Source organism: Eptesicus fuscus, chromosome 11, assembly GCF_027574615.1.
Source record: "Eptesicus fuscus isolate TK198812 chromosome 11, DD_ASM_mEF_20220401, whole genome shotgun sequence".
Lineage (NCBI taxonomy): Eukaryota > Metazoa > Chordata > Mammalia > Chiroptera > Vespertilionidae > Eptesicus > Eptesicus fuscus.
This window is the reverse complement of record NC_072483.1, coordinates 15,965,826-15,978,849: the sequence shown is the minus strand read 5'-3', so window position 1 is coordinate 15,978,849 and position 13,024 is coordinate 15,965,826. Positions and strand designations below refer to the sequence as shown.

General features: G+C 48.4%; 1 protein-coding gene across 1 annotated transcript in view; it reads left to right on the top strand.

The window, feature by feature from the left end:
* NCKAP5 (NCK associated protein 5) overlaps window positions 1–13,024 on the top strand; it is a 908,330-nt gene that overhangs the window by 113,619 nt on the left and 781,687 nt on the right. The gene's annotated exons all lie outside the window — the stretch shown is intronic.

Genomic DNA, 13,024 nt, shown 5'->3' with positions numbered 1-13,024 from the left:
TATGAGAATCTGGTTAGTTCAAGGAAATAGACTAAGTCCCTGATTTCTGAAGGTTGGCCGCTCTTTAGTCTTTGAGCTCAAATGTGTGGGTCACCTCTTCCATTCTATAATGCATATGAACAGGGCAAGAAATCAAAGCTAGCAAGTCGCTCCTTCCCCTTTTGCTCATGTACTGAGATAGAAGCTAGCTTGGTTCCTTCATTTGCTTATTGTACAGGGATGTGCTTTATTGATTGTATACTCCCAGCAGCTGGCCCGGACTTTGGATTAGAGTAGGTGTCCCATAAAATACTGGTTGAATTGATTTATTAGTTGCACTTCTCCAACTCTGCTGCTGTAGATCTTACTCTGTCATTGTACAAATTAGCTGTTTACCCCATAACTGCTGAGGTTTCATATCACAAACTGTTCACAGACGTGAGTGTCTGGGGATTGAGGAACTTTTGGGTCTAGTTCTTCTTTTGTTATTTGATGCAACGTCTGTATCTCTGAGGGCTGTGCACTGAGCAGCAGACCTTCAGAGGCTAAAAACTTTAATAGTATTTTAAGTTCAACTTCCAATGGTTATGTGTTCTCCTCATCTCTAGTGTCTTCTATCTCTAGGTAGAATATAGTGAAAATTGTGTGTTTGTGTGTGTGTGTGTGTCTGTGTGTTTATATCTATTTCTTTTGCAACTTATGGGGAATTAGGATAAAAAGATAATTTCTCAGCTTCTCCTTTGACAAAGAAAACACTTCTCTCATATCAGGCTGTCGTTGACTTTGGGGTCTGTCTTATGCCCAGGCAGGGACAGAGATGCTCATATAGTGTGATATGAGCAGCACAGGAAAGATTCTCTTAACACCAAAATATTATCCTTGTTGGTTAGTCCCTAAAGCCCAAATTCTTCCATAGATCCCAGAGAATATGCAATGACCCTATCAAAGCAGGCATGCTAAGCTATTGTCTTTCAGTAACTCACAGTAGCACTTACTAGTAAAGATCTTGGATCATTCCCAGGTGTCATCAGATGAGCAGAGTTTTGTGGAGGGAATTGGTAAACAAGAAGGGACAGAATATAGAGAGCTGGAATGCAGGGCTGGGTTGGGGCAAGAAGGGAAGGGGAAGTGGATTAGTGGGAAGGATTGGGTCCCTGAACATCAGAGAAAGAGGAAATAGTCTAAATGAAATCTTTGGCCACATTTATATTTTGCTCAGTGATAGGTTGGACTGTGAGCATAAATCAGAGCCTGTCACATTACCAGTGCTAGCGGGAAGCCCCAAACTAAGCTTGCGTTCCCGTTGGCATATGGCGCTACCCCAAGTCTTGTGGGGGCTATGAATCTGTGTTTTGACTTACAGCATAAAGGAACACTGTGAAAATGAGAACTTGTTGCCTGGACCACCTAAGAAACTTAATCCTGTTCAATCTCCCTAAATGATGCTTGGGAGAGTTTTTACTCTAGTGAAATACCTTTCTTGTTTCCTAGAGGCAGATTAAGTGTTACATCTGCACGTGTATATGGGAAAATCCCGAAAAAGGATGTGGTCATCTGTGACTACATGGCCCAGTACGTGGGGTGCTTGCCTGCTAGTCAGTGTTATGCTATTAGGCTGGAAGACTGTAATTTTCCCCTCTGTTTTAATGTTGTATTCCTTCCTCATATAAGATACTGCTGCTGGGACAATGACAGCAAGAATATTCTTCTTGACTTGGTTCTTTGAGCATGAGACCCATTGAAAGTCTCTTGGAAGAAATTTATTGTGACTGTCAGGAAGAGGTAGGAGGGGTTGAGATCAAAACCGACTGGCCTGTAGCCCTGACCGGTGTTGCTCACTGGTTAGAGCATTGACCCACACAGGGAAGGGTTAGGGTTTGATTCCCAGTCAAGGGCACATGTCTGGGTTGTAGCTTTGGTCCCTGGTCCCTGGCCCTGGAGCATGCCGAAAGCAAACGATTGATGTATCTCTCTCACGTCTCTATATTTTTCTCTCTTGCCCTCTCCCTCCCTTCCACTCTCTAGAAATCAATGGGAAAAATATCCTTGGATGAGGATTATTAAACACACACACACACACACACACACACACACACACACACACAAATAAGACCCCCCCAAAAAAATTCACTGGGCTATAAAGGATGTGAATCTAAGACATGGCCCTCCTTTAGGATCCATGCTGAAATCATACAAATAACTAGGCAAGGAACACACAGGGATGATTCTAGGGAAGGGTGCCTGGGAAATATAAGAGAGAAAAAAAGGGGAAACACATCATATAATTCCCAAGGCATGTTTATTTTATAATATTTTTTATTTTTAGAGAGGGATGAAGGGATGAAGAGAGGGGAGAGAGAGAGAGAGAGAGAGAGAGAGAGGGAGAGAGAGATGGAGAGAGGGAGTAAGAGACATGAACGTGAGAGAGACTAAATTGGGAATGGTTTATCTAGTCCCCTCACTTTGCAGAAGGAGTAGTTAATACTCAGCAAAGTTCAATGCTTTTCCTGAGGTCCTACAACTAGGATACAACCAGGAATAGAACAGCCGTTTCCTGCCTGTTTCTTCAGGCCTTTATCTCTCACTGTGTGTATGATACCCCAGTAAGAGGAGAGGTCCCTTTGGAAAACTGACCAGAGGAAAGAGAATCATTAAATCCTTCAGCCTTGAACCCCCCCGCGTGTCATGGTGACCTGTGTGTTGGAGAGTGAGAAGGCCCAGAGGTAATTTCCAGTTTCCACTTTGTAGGAAAAAATTCCTCCTAATGGACTGTGAGAGTAAGGTGCTATTAACTTCATTACACTCTTTATTTTACATCTATTTTCAATCAAATCATGAAGTGTGGAGTAGAAATTATAGCTCCCTTGCAGCAAGTTACCATTTTTAGGCTGGAGGAACCACAGAGTGCAGAGACTCACACTCAGATTCTAAAACAAACCTCCAGTGGGGGAAGCGAGTTTGTGCTTCTTAGTCACAATTTTGCTTTCAGAGCATGATACAGGGGAGGGTGTGAGTGAGTGAGTGAGTGTGTGTGTGTGTGTGTGTGTGTGTGTGTGGTGTGTGTGTACTCTGGTACTGCTGAACTATTCTTTGATGTTGATGATTTTTTTACTTGATAAATCATCCCTTTTAAGAAGAAAGTGACAGGTAAGTGAAACTGAAATGAGAAATTTGTTTCAATGTGGGGGGTAAAGACCTGAGAGCAAGACAAGTGGCTGCAAGTGCGCCTGCCCAGTGGGAGTGTGCGAGCAGCTGCAGGTCCCCGCGAGTAGTCTTCTCTCTGAAAACAATAAAATTGCCCTAGAAACCGTTCCTTGACCCAAAGTTGTTCAGCTCACCTCAGGATGATTTTTGATCAGAAAAAGTCCGCATTTCACACTGCGCTTTTTTATGTGCAGGAATCACTCCCAGGCTTCCTATGCAGCTCTGTGACACGTGTCGCTGTGATAACATAACTGCTGAGAAGGCTGGGGAGTGCGTTATCTTTTTTACCAGCTCACATTTCAATGGCAAACATTCTCTTTTAATTTGGGGAAAAATTGCCTTTTGCTTTTAAGCACAGATAGGAGGAGCAGTTTCTCTTACGAATGATGAATTCTTTCCTGGTGTCCCCATTCCTTTCTCCCCCACTGAAAGGAAAACAAAACGTTGGCCATGCGCGATCCTCAGCTGTGACGGCAGGGCTGGTTGATGGACTTCCAGAAGCAGGAAAGGCCCAATTAGGCCCTTCAGTTCATCCTTCATCCTCTGGACAGTTTACATGCAAATCATTAGAGTAATTAGGCCTTCCACAGCACACATTAATTAGACCAATCAGCACGCGTCTTTTGAAAGTCTGCTTTATATTGAGGTGCTTTCGTAGCTGTGGGATGTGTTGGATAGTTGCCACTCTCTCCTCCAGATGCACCCCACCCCCTGTTCCTGGCTGTGCACCCTGAAGGAGGTAGCACAGGGATCTTGTCAAAAGGATCTCTGGGTTTGTGGCATCTGGTTGGGTTTGGCCAGTGGAAAGACCTAGCAGGATATCAGTGGTTGGGAGGTGAAAGAGGTCAAGGTCACTGTTTTCCCGCTCTCTGCCTGCCTGGTCGTGGGCCACAGTGACTGGACTTCTCTGCCTGTGGTCACAGTGTTTGTTGGGCGACTCTCTGGTACAGCCCTGGCTACAGCCATCACCAGCCCCTTCCGTGTTCTGGCCCTTCTGCCTCCCCACGCGCCTCAGGCTTCTGGGCCGTCTCATGTTCTCATGTTGGTTTAAGCCAGGGGTCCTCAAACTTTTTAAACAGGGGGCCAGTTCACTGTCCCTCAGACCATTGGAGGGCCGGACTATAGTTTAAAAAAACTATGAACAAATTCCTATGCACACTGCACATATCTTATTTTGAAGTACAAAAACAAAACGACAAAAACACCCGCATGTGGCCCGCGGGCCGTAGTTTGAGGACGCCTGGTTTAAAGCTTTAGGTCTGCCCACCTTTATTGAACAATTCCTTACTGATTCTCCTCAACTAGATGCATTGAGTGGCCATCTCATTCCTGCAGGGTTCCCCTGACTGATAACAGGAAATATCCCCTGGGTATGGAAGCTGACCCAATAAGCAGGAAAAGTAGTATAACGTGGAGGAGGCAAACGGTGTGCTGCTGACAGGGCTAGGAGCCGGGATCACAGTGGGAGGCAGCGAGGAGGCTCCGTGGAGGAGCTGTCCTTAGAGCTGTGCTTTGGAGCAATGGAGAGAATTTGGTGGGCGAGGTTTGGGATAGAAGAGAAGATGCGACCCAAGGATATTGTCCTATATCCCTGGTGACAACTAATTTTACTGCCGAATTATTTTTTCCCCAGGGAAATGTCCTCCTTATATCAAGTTTTGATGGTTAGTATAGGTCAGTGGTCGGCAAACTCATTAGTCAAGAGAGCAGCAAACCGCGGCTGGCGAGCCGCATGTGGCTCGCGAGCCGCGATTTGCCGACCACTGGTATAGGTCAATGTGACTGAGCCAGAGATGGTCAGGTGGCTGTCAGAATGTTCTGTCTGGGGGTGTCTGGGAGGCGTTTCCAGAGGAGAGTAGCATAGACTGAGTAAAGGTGGCCCTCACCTATGTGGGTGGGCACCATCTCATCTGTGAGGGCCTGCACAGAGCGAACAGGCAGAGGAGGGCAAGTCTGCTCTCTGCACGAGCTCCCACACCTCCTGCCCTCAGACATTGGTTCTCCTGGTGCTTGGGCCTTTGGACTTGGACTGGGACTTACACCTGGTTCTTAGGCCTTGGCATTTGGACCGGAAATATACCACCAGCTTTCCTGGGCCTGCAGCTCACAGGCAGATTATGGGACTTCTCAGCCTTTCTAATCACTCAGGTCAATATCAAAGCAAGGGTCAGCAAAGTCTGTAACAGGCCAGACAGTAAATGTTCTAGGCTCTGCCGGTCAAATGAGCAGACACAGCTACTCAACTCTGTTCCTGTAGAGGAGAGCAGCCACAGACAGGACAGGAATAAATGGGTGTGGCTTATGTTCCAATAAAACTTTATTTACCAAGGCAGGCAGCATGCTGGATTCTGAGAGCTCCGCCCACAGGAGGGAAGTGGGAAACTCGATAGAGCACTTTTCCTGAGTGCTGACTCTGAGTCATGGCTGTGTCCACCCTCAGGACATGCAGTCTGTCCAGGCAGGCAAAGGAACAGGTTTGGGCTGTTACACGAAGATGCATGGACCCAAGTCGCAAGAGGTTGAGCAAAGGGAAATCGTTTAGAAAGCTCAAAACTCACGGAAGCTTTTTCTAAACACAAAATAGGGGCCTGGTGAGTATTGCTCGGTGCAGCCAGTAGATTATGCAAACGAAGGGAAAAAACCGAAGTTTTGTAGTGCTTCAGGCATGCTGTCCTTTACTCTCTGGTGCTGCATTTAGACCGCCCTCACCAGGGGGATGCTGATGGAGCACAGACTACAGCTTGCTAGGTAAGGCGTCGAGCTGTCAAATCCCAGCTGCCCTTGGCTCTTTCTAATGCTTTGCCCATTTCTCCTTTGTTAGATTACAAGAGGTTCCTTTTATCTCAGGGGGGAATAGTATCATTATAATTAACCTGGTAATTAATTAACAGGGAAGGAACAAAGGGAGGACCAAATAGATGCATGCCCAGGAGAGTCTGGGTGACGTAGGAAAGATACGTACCTGTCCGTCACACCTGGGAGCAGGTCATTGGCCAGAACAGATGTGGCCACTGCAAGAGCGTGAAATCCGAGCTATATAAGCTCCTGAGCAAAGGAGTTCCCTCTCTTCCTCTTGGTTTCCTTGTTGCAGGGTGTGCTCTCCCACGCCTGCGTTTGCCCACATGGCTCACAGCCATGTCGACCCCACACACAACGGAGTGATGGACTGTGACTAGCCTGATGCTGCACAGGACCCAGCTCCACCAGGGAACGGACACTCTGGACGCCGGCTTTGCTTTTAGCTCTGCCGCATCCCCAGTGCACCTTTTCCAGGACTGGCTTAAGGGGAACTGGATTTTGCAACCCAAGGAGGTAAATCCACGCAAATAAAGCTTTCTACCCCATCTCATCGTCCCATGGGCGCCTCTGAAAATTCTTTAAAATATATTTTTTATTGCTTTTTTGAGAAAGAAAGAGAGAAAGAAAAAAAGAAAAAGAGAGAAACATCATTGTTGGAAACATCGATCGGCTGCCTCCCACATGCACCCTGATCAGGATCAAGCCTGAAAACAAGGCCTATGCCCTGACCAGGAATCAAACCAGCAACCCTTTGGTGCACGGGACAATGCCCAGCCAATTAGTCACACTGGCCAGGGTCCCCCGGAAATTTTTATTTCAGCAGCACCCCAAGAACCCCACTCGCACTAGCAATGGAGAAGTTCCAGCTGCGCAATTGCCCGATAACACTGCTGCATACAGCCTGTGTCCTCAGTGCCCCTGACTCTTGGACAGCTGCCCTGTGCAAGGCCTGGCCTTTGTCCTCTGGTGTCAGGTTTGAGATTTCCCAAGGAAGCATCAAGGGGAGGAGGGTCAGGAACGAGACAGGCTGCTAGCCCCGCTGCTCCCTACAAACCCTGAGAGGAACGGAGACCCTGCCCTGGAGCCAGGGGTTGGGAGGTGTGGTGGTGTTTGAGGATCCAGCCAAGGCCCCTTTGGATAAAGGCAGCAAGTGTAGAGCAGACCCACTTTAGCCTGCGCTAGCAACCTTCCCAAAGTGACGTGCCGAATCTTTCCTGTTCTCCCCGTAAAGTGGAAGTGGCAGAGTTAGAGAAGTGTCCGATCCCTAAGTGCATGCTTACCCAGTGAATCCGCCCACCAGCTTCGCGGAGCCCATCATGGCAGGTCAGGAAAATGCTGGAGAAATGTCCTGTCCAGCTGCCCTCCGGCAGCACAGGTCCCTGGGGACTACGGATGGCGTTGGGGCAGGTGGGCTGACAGAAGGCAGGGGAGGCTTGGCCAGGTGGGCACAGCCCACAGTACCTGGTTGCTAAGGGTTGTGATGGGGCTCTGGACAAGCAGGGAGAGATCAGAACGCAAGGAGAACAGTGCTAGGAGGTGTGAGCAGCACCCAGCACCGCCACTGAGGCCAGAGGAGCAGAAGCAGACACGGCCAAGCGGTGAGCATGGAGAAGGTCAGCAGTGCAGCTGACAGTCTAACATTGAAGCCATTTTAGCAGACAGCTCAGCATGTTCAGGCAGAGAATCCGGCATTGAGGTTAGCCAGGGAGGCTTCCTTCCCTGAGAATGTATTGAGGTTTGCTCTGTGCCAGGTACTCTGCTCCATGCGTTAGATGGAAACTGTCACTTAATACTTATGACAGCCCTGTGAGGTGGAACTCTGTTCCTATTTTACAAATGAGAAATCTGAAGCTTAACAAGTTAATAACTTCCTCAAGGCTATAGGACTGGTGAGTGATAGAGCTGGGATTTCAAGGCGGGTCTGGCTTCATACCACGCTGGGAATGCGCAGCTAGCAGCGTGGAGGCAGAAACTTTTCCATTCCATTAATGGGAGCTCCTCGCATGGCGCTTCCCAGTCTCGGAGAGCCCCAGACTCGACAGGGCTGGAGGGTTACATGTGGATCGGCACAGCAGCTGTGCCCAGCTTACCGATGAGAGAGGCCAGGCCTGATTTCCCAGCATAATTTCAAAGGAGGTGGGAGAGGAAGGCTTTACAAAGAAGAAAGATTATACATGTTGGAACTTGGTCTAGGCCTGATTTCTGGTCCTGTGCTTTTTTGCTGATTAACCAGGTCTTGAAACCAACTTCTATAGAGATTCAAGTTTGTAATAGTAGCATATACATGATATATAATGTCTGTAATTTTATATTTTTACCCACATGAGGACTGATTGTATGAGGTGGGATTATTGACTAGAGTGGGAGTGGAATAGGGGGGAAGTGGCACATCCAGAGTATGGCTAGATGTCCCCCCGCATGCACTTTGGCTCATCACTTGAGTGATGGGCCTACCAGATGGCCGCGCATTGTCTTGGCCGGGCCACTGGCAGCGGAAGTGGGTGAGGAGCCAGCATCATTTCCCAGGAGGAGATTCTCTCCAAATTGCCATTTGTTTGCTCACCACTTGCAACTGGTGCTCCCTCTGATGTCGTCCAAAGGAATGTCTGCCTGCATTGTGGTGATGGCTTTCCCCGATGATGCTTCTCTCCCCTTCCTTCTTCCTTCCTCTCATCATTGAAAATAAGCCAGCCTGCCATCAGTACCATATCTCCTTGAGTTCTTATTATAGTGCCCTTTCCTGTTCTGAGCTTTGTCACTGCATTTAACACGGTCATACCTGTCTAGAGCAATTTCTCAATCAAGGAGCTCTTGACATTCTGGACCCTATATTTCTTTCTTTATTATTATGATTATTTTTTTATAAGGGGACTGTCCTGTGCACTGTGGGATGTTTAGCAGCATCCAGGCCTCTACCTACTGGATGCCATTATCACCCTCCCCTAGTTGTGACAACCAAAAACCTGTCTCCAGACACTGCCAGATGTCCCTTGGAAGGCAGCATCAGTCCCGACTGAACTGAACTGTACGTTCCCAGAGAACATGAGCCATGTCAGACTCACATTTGTGTCCCTAAAGTCTGACACACAGAAAACACTCAGTGAAATGAATAGATGAGGAGTGAACTGAGCAGTGAGTTCATGAGCTGCGTACATACTAGCAGGTGGCACTCGATATGGACTGAGGGGAACTACTGGAGAAGGCACCAGTGGCTTGTGGGGAAGGTTGGAGGGGGTCGATGACACTCTGCTCTTCGGCTTTGTCCAAGGATGATTCTAGTTGTATGTAGACGTTTACATCAGAGATTATTAACATGACATCTGGACCCTCTTGAGTCCCAAGGTGTTTGATACATCTATGAAAAGACTCCAGAGGTTTTGACGTCTCTGAAATATATTGTATTAGATTTTTTTTGGTATGCATATGTGCATTTTTCTGGGGATCAAGTCCATAGGTACAAGCAGATTCTCAAAGGTATCTGTGACCCACCAATGGTTAGGTAGCTTTACCCTCCATTATCTAGCAAGCCCGGCCCATAGCACCTGCACACAGATGGCTTCCCTTGCCCAGGTCATAGGCCAGGGTCTCAGCAGCACCTGCTCATCTGTATTCATGTGGCTGCAGTGAGTGCTGTCGCCGGCCTCAGGTGCAGCTCTGTGCACATGTGAGGTCTCAGAAATCAAAATAGGAACTGGAAACATTTTGCAAGCCTTTTGCAAATGCTGTTATTGATTGGAGATGAAATGCTGCTGCTTCTGTAGCAGAAGTAAGTACAAATGAGCAGAGATATTTGCTTGGCATGTTCGGTATTTTCTTAGGGCTCAGAGATCAGAGATCTGCTTGGCATTCTCCTGGTGTCTCACCACCTTTCAACAATGGGACTCATCAGATCATACAAGTTTCCATGGCAACTGAGTTTCTTGCATCATCCTCTGGCAGTCTAAGATCGTCCCATGGCAGCCTTTCTAGTGCTTTGTCCATAACAAGAGGTAGAGCTTTCATCGATTCCTTGAAAGCTGCTCCTCGAATCCAGTCGGCACTTGGGTGTTCTCACTGATGGGCGCCTGCTCTTCTTTCTGGAGTTCCTAACTGGTCAGCTCAGGAACTGAGCACCTGTGAGGTTCAAAGCCCTGTGAAGTGCTAAGAGTGAAGACCTGAGTGAGTGCTGAGAAATGCGAAGCATGATTTCTGCTTTCCAAAGCTTTTAAAAAATGTGGTGACATGTTCACAAATCATGGTACTATAACACCAGCAGGTACACAGTGGTGCAAACAAGAATGATGGGATTTATAAAAAGGAGGTTGCTCTCTGGCTATATTGATCAGGGAGGGCTTCCCCAAGGAGGAGAGCTTTCAGACCCCCTCTGGGAAATTGGTCCAGATTTAATCTATGGTGTCCCTGCCTTCCCTGAAGCAGAGCTTTATTGAGAAAACCACGGTGTCTTAAAAGAACAGTGTATGACTCCAAGGTGCTGGGTTTATATTTGAGGAATTTCTGACCCTAAGCAGGCTCCACTGTAATCCTGAATTATCATCTTAACTTTCCTCTTGTCCCCTGTAGCCACCCCTCCCCACCTTCTGTTAATGTTCTTACCCGTACCTCCTGGTGCATGGCAGCTTGCGACGCACAGCTAAATCATGTTGATTTCTTTTCTTCTCCTTCATTCATCAGTGTGTGTTAGACCAGTGGTATATATATTAGCTGTATTTCAGCAGCCTGTCTCACACTAATTTACCAGCCGCTACTGTAGTTCATCATTATCAATTAATATTTATTAAGCATCCACAGGGTTAAGGCTGTGAATTAGGCAGTATTTTCATTACTTTCTGTTGAATTGCCATCTTCTGTTGCCTGGGCTCAGCTGAGCCAGTATTTAGGATCTTTCTGCCAGTTTTCTATTCATGTGACAGCCCTCACATTCATCCCAACGTCAATTAATATTTCATGAGTACATCCAGGGGCCATTGCATTAAAACGCTTCACTTAACCCCAGATGCACTGCCTCCATTCTGTCCCTTTCATGTTCTAATTCTGCAGATCTCTTAACACGAAGTCCCATTTGTCAGGGCTGCTTTCTACAAGACCAAACTGTGGTTCCTCCTGGTTCCTTCACATGCCCGGCAGTTCCAGGCGTTTCCTCCTCATGAATTTCAGTTCCCTAACGAGGCTTAATGGATCATAACGTCTGTTTCCGAAGATGCCTCCGAGGTCTGCCTGCCTCCTGTCTTTCAGCACCTTTCTGCTTCTTAGTTATCAGCATTTGCCTTCCACTTGGTAGGTTTCTGAATACAAAGTAATTGATTGACTGCTCGTATGCACATAGATGTGTGGAGGAAATGAAATCATGTGGTCTGATAAATTCTGGGACCCATCTGTCAGAGCCAGCAGGGGGGCTGTTTTCCGGGGCCTGGCATCCCTCAAAACGGGGAGGCCATGAAATATATATTCATGGCCAGTATGTTATATATTCTGTATAACATACACCCTGCCTTCCCGCTCTTCCCACATTTCTAGAATGAGAAGAAAACTCGATCCTAGGGGTGGGCATGGACTGAGCATGACGTCTCTGAAGGCATCAACCCAATATGACAACCCTGGCTCGCGCTGTCCTTCCCTCCTCACTGAGTGCCGTCCCGCCACATGGCAGGGGAGATCTCCCGGGCTAACTTTGGGTTCTGCTGGTAGGTCCCTGAGGCAGACTGTCTGACCTAATTCCTACCTGGTGACGTGTAGCCAGAGGAAGTGAAGGCGGAAGAGAGCCGGGTCTGTTGTGGTTGGCATGCCTCGCCCTCTTAGCAGCACCCGCATGACCTCCCATAGTCTTGCCTGCAAAGACTACGTCAGTGATGCTGTTTCCCTACTTCCTGCGTCAGTGGAGGCCCTGGGAGGAAACAGGCACCGAGGCACTGCGTTAGCTCCCAGTGTGTATTCAGGCGAGGCGATGGACGGGAGCTTACCAAAGGGCCTCTTATAAAGGGAGGGCAGGATGTAAGGCACTCAGCAAGGTAACAGTGCAGCACCCTGAGGCTAAAACAGTGGGCCCATGGCCACTGCTGTGCGTGAAAGGGCGAGGAGACAGGAGAGAGCCACTTGGCAGGAAATGTCGCCTTAGGTGAAGGATACAGTCAACCAGTGTTGCCCAGCGATGGGGAATAAGGCCGTGAAAACTGCCGCTGCACTCCCCTCCCACCCTCCAGGGCCCTGCTGCCACCTCCCATTCGCCAAACCCAACCGGAAGCCGGAGGGACAGGTGCCCACCTCGCACCCTGGGACCCAGAGCAGGATAGAGAAGGGTGGGGTGTGCATGTGTAGGGGCCCCCAGACTGTGTCCAGCCCCGGATTCTCTGATACACCCTGCCTACCCGCTCTTCCCACATTTCTAGAATGAGAAGAAAACACGATCCTAAGTCAGACTAGTTCAGTATTTACATATTGTTAGACATGGATTCCTATGTGTCGCTTTGGTTTGACCAGAACAATATTCTGTGCCACCTTCGCAGCGTAAGTTCCCTGTGGCCAAGTGACATGGTCTTCTCCCAGGGGTCCTGGTGAGAGAGCCCAGGGCAGGGCTGTGTGTGGTCGGTGGCCCGAGGGTCCAAGGTGCCCGGGTCCTGCATTGGATTCCAAAGAAGTTTCTTACACTCTGAACCTTCGTGCCCTCCATAATGGGCTGACCGTGAGGGTGAAGGGAAATAAGGACCAAGAAGCTGTTGCGGACACTGTAGGACTCGATGCAAAGGAAAGATCCTGATATTATGGCAGTGACACAGCTCTACCTGCTAAACTTTATCAAAAATACAGCAATAGTGGCAGCCCTAGGAAGAAACAGGGTCTGAGAGCCTACTGTGTACCGAGAGCCTTCTGTGTACTGAGAACCTACTGTGTACAGCACGCTCATGCGAAGGCTGCCGGGGAAGTGGATTCCGTGGATGTAGGGGGAAGAACGGGCTGGCTGTGGAATCAGCCCGAACGGGGTTCCAGTCACAGCCGCCAGCACTGCCTCGCCTGTGTGAGCCTGGCCAGGACACTGTACCCGCCCTGC